The following is a 10,226-nucleotide window of genomic DNA, read 5'->3' as shown; positions in this document are numbered from 1 at the left end:
ACCCGCCAGAGGTTTCCTTATACACACTCGTAAGACCACCGTAATTTGCAATTTCGATCAACTGCTCTTCCTCCTGCGCTGACAAGTTAGGACTATTCGGGATATTGACATGGGTTGCGGACAGGGTTGGGTCAGATTACTTTCAAATGTAATCCATTACTGACTACAAATTACATGGCAATTTTTGTAATCAGTAACGTAATCAGGATTACCAAAAACATGTAATGTAATCTGATTACTTTAGGATTACTTTTAGATTACTTCAATAAATATGCCCCTAAGTAAAAGACACCACCACTGAATTGATGAAAGAATTCTCATTCTATTTTTCTGTTTATTATTTCATTACATCTAAGAAATCTCTTTGCTCTGAGTAAAGCATTCCTGTGTGAATTAACTGATCTTTTCTTCCAAAAATCTTAATGTAGCTCCTTGTTTTAGTGTTACCATTTACTTTGAGGTCACCAGGTCCCATTGTCTGAAAAACACCCAAAACTAATACATTTCTATAGCTATTCTCCACTTTGGGGGTGGTATTTTGGTGGTTGAAATTTTCCCCATCCCAAAATTGATCACTTAGTCATCATGGATGTGATCATGGATCACTATTCTCCAAACATGCACAACTCAACTTAACCTTTATAAGGGCACACCTGGACAATTAATTTAGCTTTTGCTGGATTTTTTTGACCCAGGGACATGGACTGAGATTGAATGACACCATGTCCATTTCAATTGTGGGGGTGAGAAAATTATTCCTTTGGGATGTTTTTCAACCAGGGGGACCTGGTGACTTTCTCAAAGTAAACGGTAACACTAAAACAAGAGGCTACATTAAGATTAGGAGGAAAAGATCAGGCAGTGTGCCGAGAGACCTGCCCCAATAGTAAATAAGTTAGTAAGTAAGTATAGATACTCTTTTGATCCCGTGAGGGAAATTTGGTCTCCCAATCCGCAAATTAGTGAAGCACAGTAAACACACAGTGAGGTGAAGCACACACCAACCTGGAGCAGTGAGCTGTCTGCTACAACGGCGCTCGGGGATCAATGAGGGGTTAGGTGCCTTACTCAAGGGCACTTCAGCCGTGGATGTGGGCATGGGAGAGCAGTGCTCAACCACTTCCCCCGCCCACATTTTTTCTACTGGTCGGGGATCGAACCGGCAAGCCCGAAGCTTGTCGAATTAAAAGATAACTAGGCTATCATTAAAAAGTTGCATTGCTTGCATAATAAAATGTAATCAGGTAATCCCCAACAATGTAACTGTAATCTGATTACACAATTTTTTTTATTGTAATCTGGGCTGATTATAGTTACATAGCCGTGGGAAGTGGGGGTGCTGGGGGTGCGGCAGCACCCCCTGCAGGAAAGCACGCGTATTTACGTGTCATACCACTCACGATCAGAAAAAAAAGAAGCTCTCCGTCCCCCTGTCTATTATTCTATTATGCACTAAAAAATTTTTACATTAGACCTGGGAGATCTAAACAAAAACTAAACAAATTAACAAAACAAACCGGAGGGAGATATCCTACGACGCTAGCTTTATGGTACGACAATATGCCATATTAAGTAGCTGAATATTACCGTGAGTTTCCCAAGGAGCTGAACACGGGCCGCCTCAATCTTCATCTTAAAATGATGCATAGTGTTATCGGGGAGTCTCGGTGCACCACGGTGAAAGGTGGCATGGATATTGAGTAAGCTCCATCCACAAGAGCTCTCTTCAGCGAGGTAGATGAACTTATTCATCTGTGTCTGCGTGACTGTTTCAGTGGCCTCCTCAGAGCGTTCTTTCTCTTCTTTTTTAAAGTGTAGGTTAAAGGCTACACTGTGCGTATATGATGTTAGCATCATATGACAATATTTGTCCGTTTCCCGGTTTTAGGTGCGTGATTTGGTCAGTTAAAAATGAAAATTATAACAGCAGTATAATTAGCCTGCATAGTAGCCTAACTACATCCACATACAATATCTTATCTTATAATAGGCCTACAACAACGCATGACAAGGATGTATTCGTTTGGACAACATTAGGCTATACAGCCTAGAAAGGCTACCTTTAGTTTGTTAAATGTAAAGCCTAGCTTAATGTTACCTTTCTTGCCCATCTGTAACTCCTAGCTTTGCTCCTTCCCTCCTTTCTGTTTTTGTTGTTTTCAAAAACCTGTTATATCCGCGAAACTTTCCCCCCACGGACCATCCAACGCATTCAAAAGTAACGCATTCTAGCTATTCCAGGCGTTATGTTTAATAAGCTGCCCTTTTTTTGATGAACACATACAGAGTTTATAAATTATATCCTTTAATTTCATGTTTCCATATCATTATGACCTGATTCGAAATTATGTATTTATTCATAAATTAATTACAAAAGATTTAAAATTTTCATTTTATACCTGTCCGCCATAGCCCTTTTCATCTCGCGTACCCCCTAGAAGCAGCTCGCGTACCACCGGGGGTACGCGTACCACAGTTTGAGAATCCCTGTTGTAGGCTATATTTGTGATATGTGGATCAATTTAATGTAGGCTAGCCTATGAATATTGCGTTGTGTAGGCCTATGTTATGCATATGTTTTGAGTCAATGTGTTCTGTCTAATAATAGGGTCTTTAGCCTGTTTTGACACCCATGTCAGAAGCGTCAATAATTATTACGTTTTATTAATGTTGGTGTTCAACAGTTTTATATTTCACGTGTTCACCGTCGTTTTCGGTGCAAGGCTACAGCAACTTTGTTACCTTACTAGTGTAGCGTCAGATAGCAGACGGTTACTTTGTTTGCATTATTTCAATCTGTGGTTTACGACATTTTGTCGCATTTTTTCTGTAGTGTAGCCATAATGTTCTTGACAGTGATGTATGCCTGTGCTGTCTGTCATGCAATGCCAGTATGCTGTTGTCCATTAACAGAGAAAGGCGTTTAAATAAAATACAATAACTTTTTTACCATTTCAATAAAGCCTATTTTTCCTGGCAAACTAAAGCCCCCCCCCCCCGACTACAGCACCCCCAACCAAAACTCACTTCCCACGGCCCTTGTTTTTTGTAATCTGATTACATAATCCAGATTACATGTAATCCGTTACTACCCAACCCTGGTTGCGGACCCACTCATTGGTTTGCCAAAACCCCCACTACTGTTTGGAACATATCAAATACACCCCGGTCCACTCGTCGTCCCCACAAGCTTAACTTTAAATGCAGCGACTTTATCTGCCAGTTTAAAGACAGTCGTCATTCTCCCCTGGAGTGACAGGTTGAGGTCATTAAGCAACCCGAATATGTCACACAGGTAATCCTCATCACTAAAATGTGCAGCTAACGGTGACTTTTTTCTGTAAGAAATCTCTGCAGCGGCTCTCGCAACTCTGGCCAGTGACCTGCTAAAGATGCTTGTTTTTTGTTCATTCTAGCAGTTTAGCTAACTTCGTGTGACACTACCGTTCGCCAAGAACTGATCAAGTGAAGTGAGCTGACCTGAGGCTGCGCAGCGCTGAAGGCAATTACTGTATGTAAAAGTGTTGAAGGCGGGACAGACAGACGTAAGAAAATAGACCTTGCATAATGCAAACATGCGTGCAATAAAACAACTGCATATAGGCCTATGCCATGTAAAAACGTGACATTATTGCATATTAAATTTAGTTTAGTTTGCATGCATTTTTTTTTTTAAAACTCATGTCGTAGGCTACGGCCCGGTTAGGAATGTCCTGCGGGCCGCGGCCCGGTGGTTGGGGACCGCTGCTGTAAGGTGTAAGCCATTGGTTCCAAAGGAGATTTTATTTGGGTCGCCAGCATAGCCTAGTGACAATTTGTGTTGTGTAATAGGCCTAGCATAGGGCCTACCTTATATAGCTTATAGTTTGTTAACAGTCACGGTTTTGTCATAACTCCCTCTATGCATTTTTGCATTTAGAATAGCTCTAAAACCGTGGGGCGAACACGTCGCAGGCGCCAGTGCGTGGATATCTCAATCGCAAAATTAAACAATATTTCTATCGGGCGCCTACCATGGACTAGGCTGGGTGAAAATCAAAAGATTGCGTCAAAAGATTGAGCTTAACCATGGACCTCATGGTTGCAAAATGCAAGGGAACATGAATCAGCATATTATTTGCACAAACAATAACGGACAGTAGCTCTTCAACTTTGCCCGTTAAAATGTGTATGAACAGTCTCGCAACGCATTTCATGAAGGCCCTTTTGGACATGTCAGTTATTTGCACCACTGGGTAAAACGGCATTTTGTTTTAGACTACTGGTATTTAATTTGTGCATTGACAACAAAGCTGAATATGATTTGAACTAGATGACTAAACTTATGCATATGTAGAAGAAGAAACATTCACAAAAATCCATGACATGACCTCTCTTCTTGATAGCTGTTGAAAACTGCATGGAACTGACAGGGATTGTTTTGTTTAATGATAAATAAATAAATACATTATGCTGCTACCTTCTGCTTTTCCCAAATACAATGTAGCCTACAGGTGTACCTTTCATCAGTCCAGTTGCAATGGATGGACTGTGATGAACTGCCCTACTTGTGATTGTTTAGAGATTTTAAAGGTTTTTATAACAATGTTACAGATTTTTTGGCCCAGAAACAAATCTATTCACCTTTGCAGCGCCAGTAGGCTACTTTGTGTGCGGAATGTGTGCAAACACACATTCCAAACAAGCATACACAAAAGTTTCAAGAGTGGGGGATGGAGTAGAAGATGGAGACAAATTCATTAATATGATTTATTTTCGCGGAATGGATGTACAGGACTGAGCGGCGGTCATATTTTGTACCGCTATGCGGTACATCTAGTTTACCAAACGTTGTACACCCCTTGTTTGTGTAAATAGACCAGGCTACGTTTTCATTCTATGCTGTTGATTCTTATGTAGCCTAAGTAACTAAATACTATCACGGTATGCTATCATAGTTCGTTTTTTGAAGGGTTTCATCAGGTCCTTTCCACAGTTGTATACAATCAAGCACCTAGATAATGAATGCATGGTGCTTGATTAATACTGTGGAGAGGGACCTTATGAAAGCCATGAATAGGCTACTGTTAGGAAATGGACTATATGAAGTATTGTACAGAAGTTGCGCTATAACGTTTGTGTTGTCTACATAGGCTACAATAGTATGTTTGCTTGGCCTACACATTTCTGCATTGTTCTGGCCTATAAATTAAAGTGTAGCCTGGCACGTGAATCGAGCTTTCCAGTTGTACATTGTAATTTGTAGGAAAAAATGTGTCTGACAGACCTAGCAAGCTGTTTTTATAGCAGTTGGTTATCAAGATACTTAGGCCTAGTATCAGAATGATCAGTCCTTACTCATATGATTATCAACAGCAACAACAAACCCATGCCTACAAAGTTTTCTAAGCTGCTTACGTTTTATATTGAAAAAAACGTAAAAACGTAATTGTTTGTAATTTAATATTACTAGTGCAGTGCCCGTTCAAACATGCTATTCCTGTAGCCCAATTACATGCCTGAAGGTAGGCCTGTTTTAAAAATAGGATAGGGAAAAACATAATTGAGCAGAATTTAAGCATGGCTGCATGTGACATTTTTTACAAATCAAAATGACATAATCCTAACAGCTGTTTTGAGTCAAGGCTATATGCTTAGCCTATTGAATAATTGATGATAGAGAAAACCAAAGATTCTAGAGCGCTACGCTCCGCTCTAGAATCTTTGGAGAAAACAAACCATTTTGTGGAATGATGCATCATATGAAATTTGCAACGGTGTCTCTGGTGGCCTAAGTGACATCACAATCTACCTGCCACTCGTTGCTTGTCGCTGGTTATGCTTTGCATGTGTGGCATTCTGAGACGTTCTTTAATTTGGGACCATTATCGCTCGTTTCAATTAGGACCTTGCAGTTGGAATTGTCGTTTGCTTATTCAAAGTCTAAAGACAGTCCAAAGTAGCCTGGGCTATTCATATAGGCCTAAGTGACATCACACTCTGCCTGCCACTCGTTGCTTGTTGCTGGTTATGCTTTGCATGTGTGGCATTCTGAGACGTTCTTTAATTCGGGACCATTATCGCTCGTTTCAATTTAGGACCTTGCAGTTGGAATTGTCGTTTGCTTATTCAAAGTCTAAAGACAGTCCAAAGCAGCCTGGGCTATTCATATAAGTGACATCACACTCTGCTTTGTGAGACTACTTTGGACTGTCTTTAAACTTTGAATAAGCAAATGACATTTGACATTTGTCGCTGGTTATGCTTTGCATGTGTTGCATTCTGAGACGTTCTTTAATTTGGGACCATTATCGCTTGTTTCAATTTAAGATATGCTAAGTTTTTACCCGTGTAACCTACATTGATCCATCTCTGCCAAAGCCCTGCTTCTATCCTCACTGGTAGCTTACAGTACAGTACAGTGGTGTGTGGGAGGGGGAGTGGCTAGCGGCGAAAGCCAATGTGCTTCTTTTACCGATATATTTAACAATATCTTTTGCATTTCTTATTCAAACAATGTCAAATTGGCACTGCACTTATTCATGCCCATAGCAAGACACCTGCCAAGTTTGAAATCAGTCTGACAAACGGTCAGCGAGATATGCATGCCACAGACACACAGACAGACAGACACACAGACGCTTCTTGCTTTATAGATAGATAGGCTAGTATTTAACTACCAGTAGCTTGATGGTGCAACAATTGTATTGTACTCTACCTTTTTTAATTGTCCTAGAATTGTAGAGAATTGTTTAAAAAGCTCAAACTGTTTACCATGGTATTCGTTAGGTTAAACATGTGTCAGCCTAATGTAATGTAACTTCACTTAATAGCTGTATTGAACAATTGTACAATTGCAGACATTCCTTGTATTGTTTTGGTATAGCTGTTGCTTTTGTCTTTTAGGTTCCAGACCAGACCAGTGGTGATGACCATTGACATTGTGTGTGTGCCTGTCTGTGCACACCTGTCAACCATACATCTCTGACAATGTTGCTAGCAACATACCTACTAACATACATTCTAACATGTGACCACATCTCAACATATCTGTGCACATACCATTTAACCATACTGAGACGTTTCTGAGATCTACACTGAGACATTCTGAGAACTATTGTTGGAACTTGTATACCTGTGAATCATATTTGTCAACCATTCATACCTTTGAATCATACCTGTGCTGTAACATCTGTGAAACTTAGTTATGCTGTTAGACCTCTGTTTTTAGACCTGAGCTGTGCTGTGTGAAAATTAAAGGAACCGTATGTAGGATTTTGGCCAAAACTGGTACTACAATCACTTTCAAAATACTGTAGAGCGGTGTACACCGCAGATGTGGTAACTAGAGCAGAGCTGGCAACCCAGATGCCGAAACACTACTGACTTTGTGATTACTATATAGGTGGAGGGTGGCGGATCAGGCTAAAACACAAATATGTAAACATCAACATCAGTTGAGGGCTGCAACTTCACTTTTTCAAATGACGATTTCCTGGCCGGACTACTGTTGTCAGTGATATAAGTATTTGAAATTAGCATGATTTCCTAATGTCTAGTGACAAATCAGGGCCAATTTATGATTAATTGAATTACATTTCTTACATACGGTTCCTAACTAAGTTCTGTCTAAAACTGATCATCCGAAGGGCTGACTCTTTTATTCTTCAGTATATCACCATTCAAGTTCTGTAAGAATGCAAATTCAGTAGACATCTGTTTTCTCCCATATCATTATTGGTGAACTTTAAAATTGGTTTCAACAACTTTGATTTTTTTGACTTGAAGCTTGCATTGGTTGTTAAGTGTTCATTAGTGTGTTCTGAGTATCACTCTGCTGTTTCTGCAGTACTGTATTAAAACAAAGAATGTTGATCAATATTGAATTGACCATTTATTTTTACTGACTGTCATATACTCTAAGCTAACATCTAACCAAGTAAGTGTTTTTCAAGAATACTGTAAGACTGTGTAATCTGAATAATCATACTGTAAGTAATATAATGTTATACACAGCTTTTTTGCATTTACATGCAATGGTAATTCCCTGGAATTGCATTTTCTAGTTTTTATTGTGGCCCAGTTGGGACCAGTGCCCATGTTTAGTTTTAGCACGGTGTATTTTATCTGGGTTGCCCATGTGGGCCCCACCATCAAAGCCCACTCTAAGCCCATGCCCAGCTGAAGCCCAACTAACCCAAGTAAGGCCCATGTGGGCCCCACATGGACGTGTTTGCTGGGAATAGATAGATAGATAGATAGATAGATAGATACTTTATCTATCTCTCCTCTCCTCAGGCATGGGAGGAAGCGCTCCCTTCCTCACTCCCTTCTGGCGTTTCATTCACGCGTTTTGGTATTCCTTAGCCTGCATGAATCAGAACGAATCAAATGATTTACAAGTCAATGTCAGGAACTGAAGGAAACTGGTCATTCAGGTTTAATATCACCTCCCCCAACCGTGTGTACACACACACACACACACACACCCCACTGTTCATTTGTCCAAAGATACAATATGGGATCAATGCCAGCATACAATATATTAGGCTATTAAGGCACCAGTGATGTGCTGATGTTTTTTTTGCCACCCCCCATGCAACTCTGTATTAACCCCATTACAACACCAACCCAGACCTACTTTGGTCTTAAATTCATACGTCTGCTAGTTCATTGGTCGTACATTTCAGATAATGTGATGTCTGCAATAGCCATGTTGTTTGCTCTAACTTACCCTAGTTGTTTCTATGGCTTTTATGGTTCAAGATTATTTTCTTTTTTATTAGAGATGACACCTCCAGATCCACAGACCAAACAGCATCACAGCATAATGCAGAACAACATTTATTACGCTTCGTGACATCCTTTACGCTCCAATTAAGTGACCTCATGCATAGATGTTTTCCAAGGAAAAGATAAACAGATGAAGTATGCTAACAGAGCAGGCACTGAGTTAGGTGGAGGAAGACACATCTATCTCCTCCTTTTCCTTAGGTCCAAAAATGGCTTACCATAGCTGCTATCACAGCTCTCTTCCCTTTCAGTAACAGCCAGCTTTCAATAACTATACTTCAATCTGAGCTTACACACAGTTTATGGCTGACTGAAGTAACATGACTGCCTATGTGATGGCCTACAGCTACTGCCATGTGTGAGTGTATGTGTGTGTGTGTGTGTGTCCCATGCTTCCAATAGCTGGGCGGCCGGCCTCTAAGCCCTGTGGTTCACTGTGACCTGACGCCATCAAGCAGTGTCAAGGGTCATGTTGCGGCCTCTGCAGGGGTCACTGGGCTAAGAAGACGCTTGGCATAAGGGACATGTGTTGTTTTTTATGCTGTGATGTAAGGAGTTGGAGGCTGCTTGTAATGGAAACATACGTTGTCATTGTTTTTTGTGGTGCTCTATACGTTGTTTCCAGACCAATAATGGATTGTTTTTAGTCTTTGATAGTTGAACAGCAGCAGTATTGTGACACCTTTGCATTTTGAAGCTCTCTCCTACAAGACTGTACTGGTACGCCTCATTTAGTGTTTTTGTTTGTTTGTTTGTTTGTGTTTTAGTGTGGGTTACAACCACTCTGTAAAAACAAATCTTTTGAACTATGAGTGATTTATGAGTCAGAGTCATTCACACATTACAGAGAAATGTATACAAAAATAATCTAAGGGAGGCATATCCTGTCACCATCCCATGCATCCCAAGTGTATTGTGCAAGTGGGACCCTTAACATGCCTACAACTGATGAGTAACAAAAATAGGTACATTTCCCGTAGTTCAAACTATGGTTGTGCAACTTAGTCTCAACATAGTCTGAAACGTTTGTTAAGTGATGGGAATAATCTGCACATTAAATAGATTTATAGATTAACAGTGGTGAAAATATTGCAGACTAAAGCTTTTTTTTCAAGCTGTATTCCAACCCATTGGGCAGGCTACTACCATGCCACCTACAAGGAGTGAGGAAAGACAGCAGGCACCCACTGAGCCACTGAGTTGATAACAAACTATAGGATAAGAGTTCATTCAAAACAGTCATTAATTTACGAGGTCAGCCTATACGAAATACCGGTAAATAAACGTCATGTACTAGGAATAATAATAACATAGATCATTAAAAAATCTTCCCTGTATTCACAATCCTAGTATGTTTAGTGCCAGGTGCTGTGTGTGTTTACTGGTATGGTTCACTATGAGTATGTGTAAGATAGAGCAAAGAAGTACAAGAGGAAGAGAGAGAGAGAGAGAGA

This window comes from Alosa pseudoharengus, unplaced genomic scaffold (genome assembly GCF_046254945.1).
Source record: "Alosa pseudoharengus isolate Yale_2024_CS ecotype anadromous, Long Island Sound unplaced genomic scaffold, YU_APseudo_1.1 YU_APseudo_1.1_scf_4, whole genome shotgun sequence".
In the NCBI taxonomy this organism is placed as follows: domain Eukaryota; kingdom Metazoa; phylum Chordata; class Actinopteri; order Clupeiformes; family Clupeidae; genus Alosa; species Alosa pseudoharengus.
The sequence above is the reverse complement of the archived record's forward strand: the minus strand, read 5'-3'. Positions refer to the sequence as shown.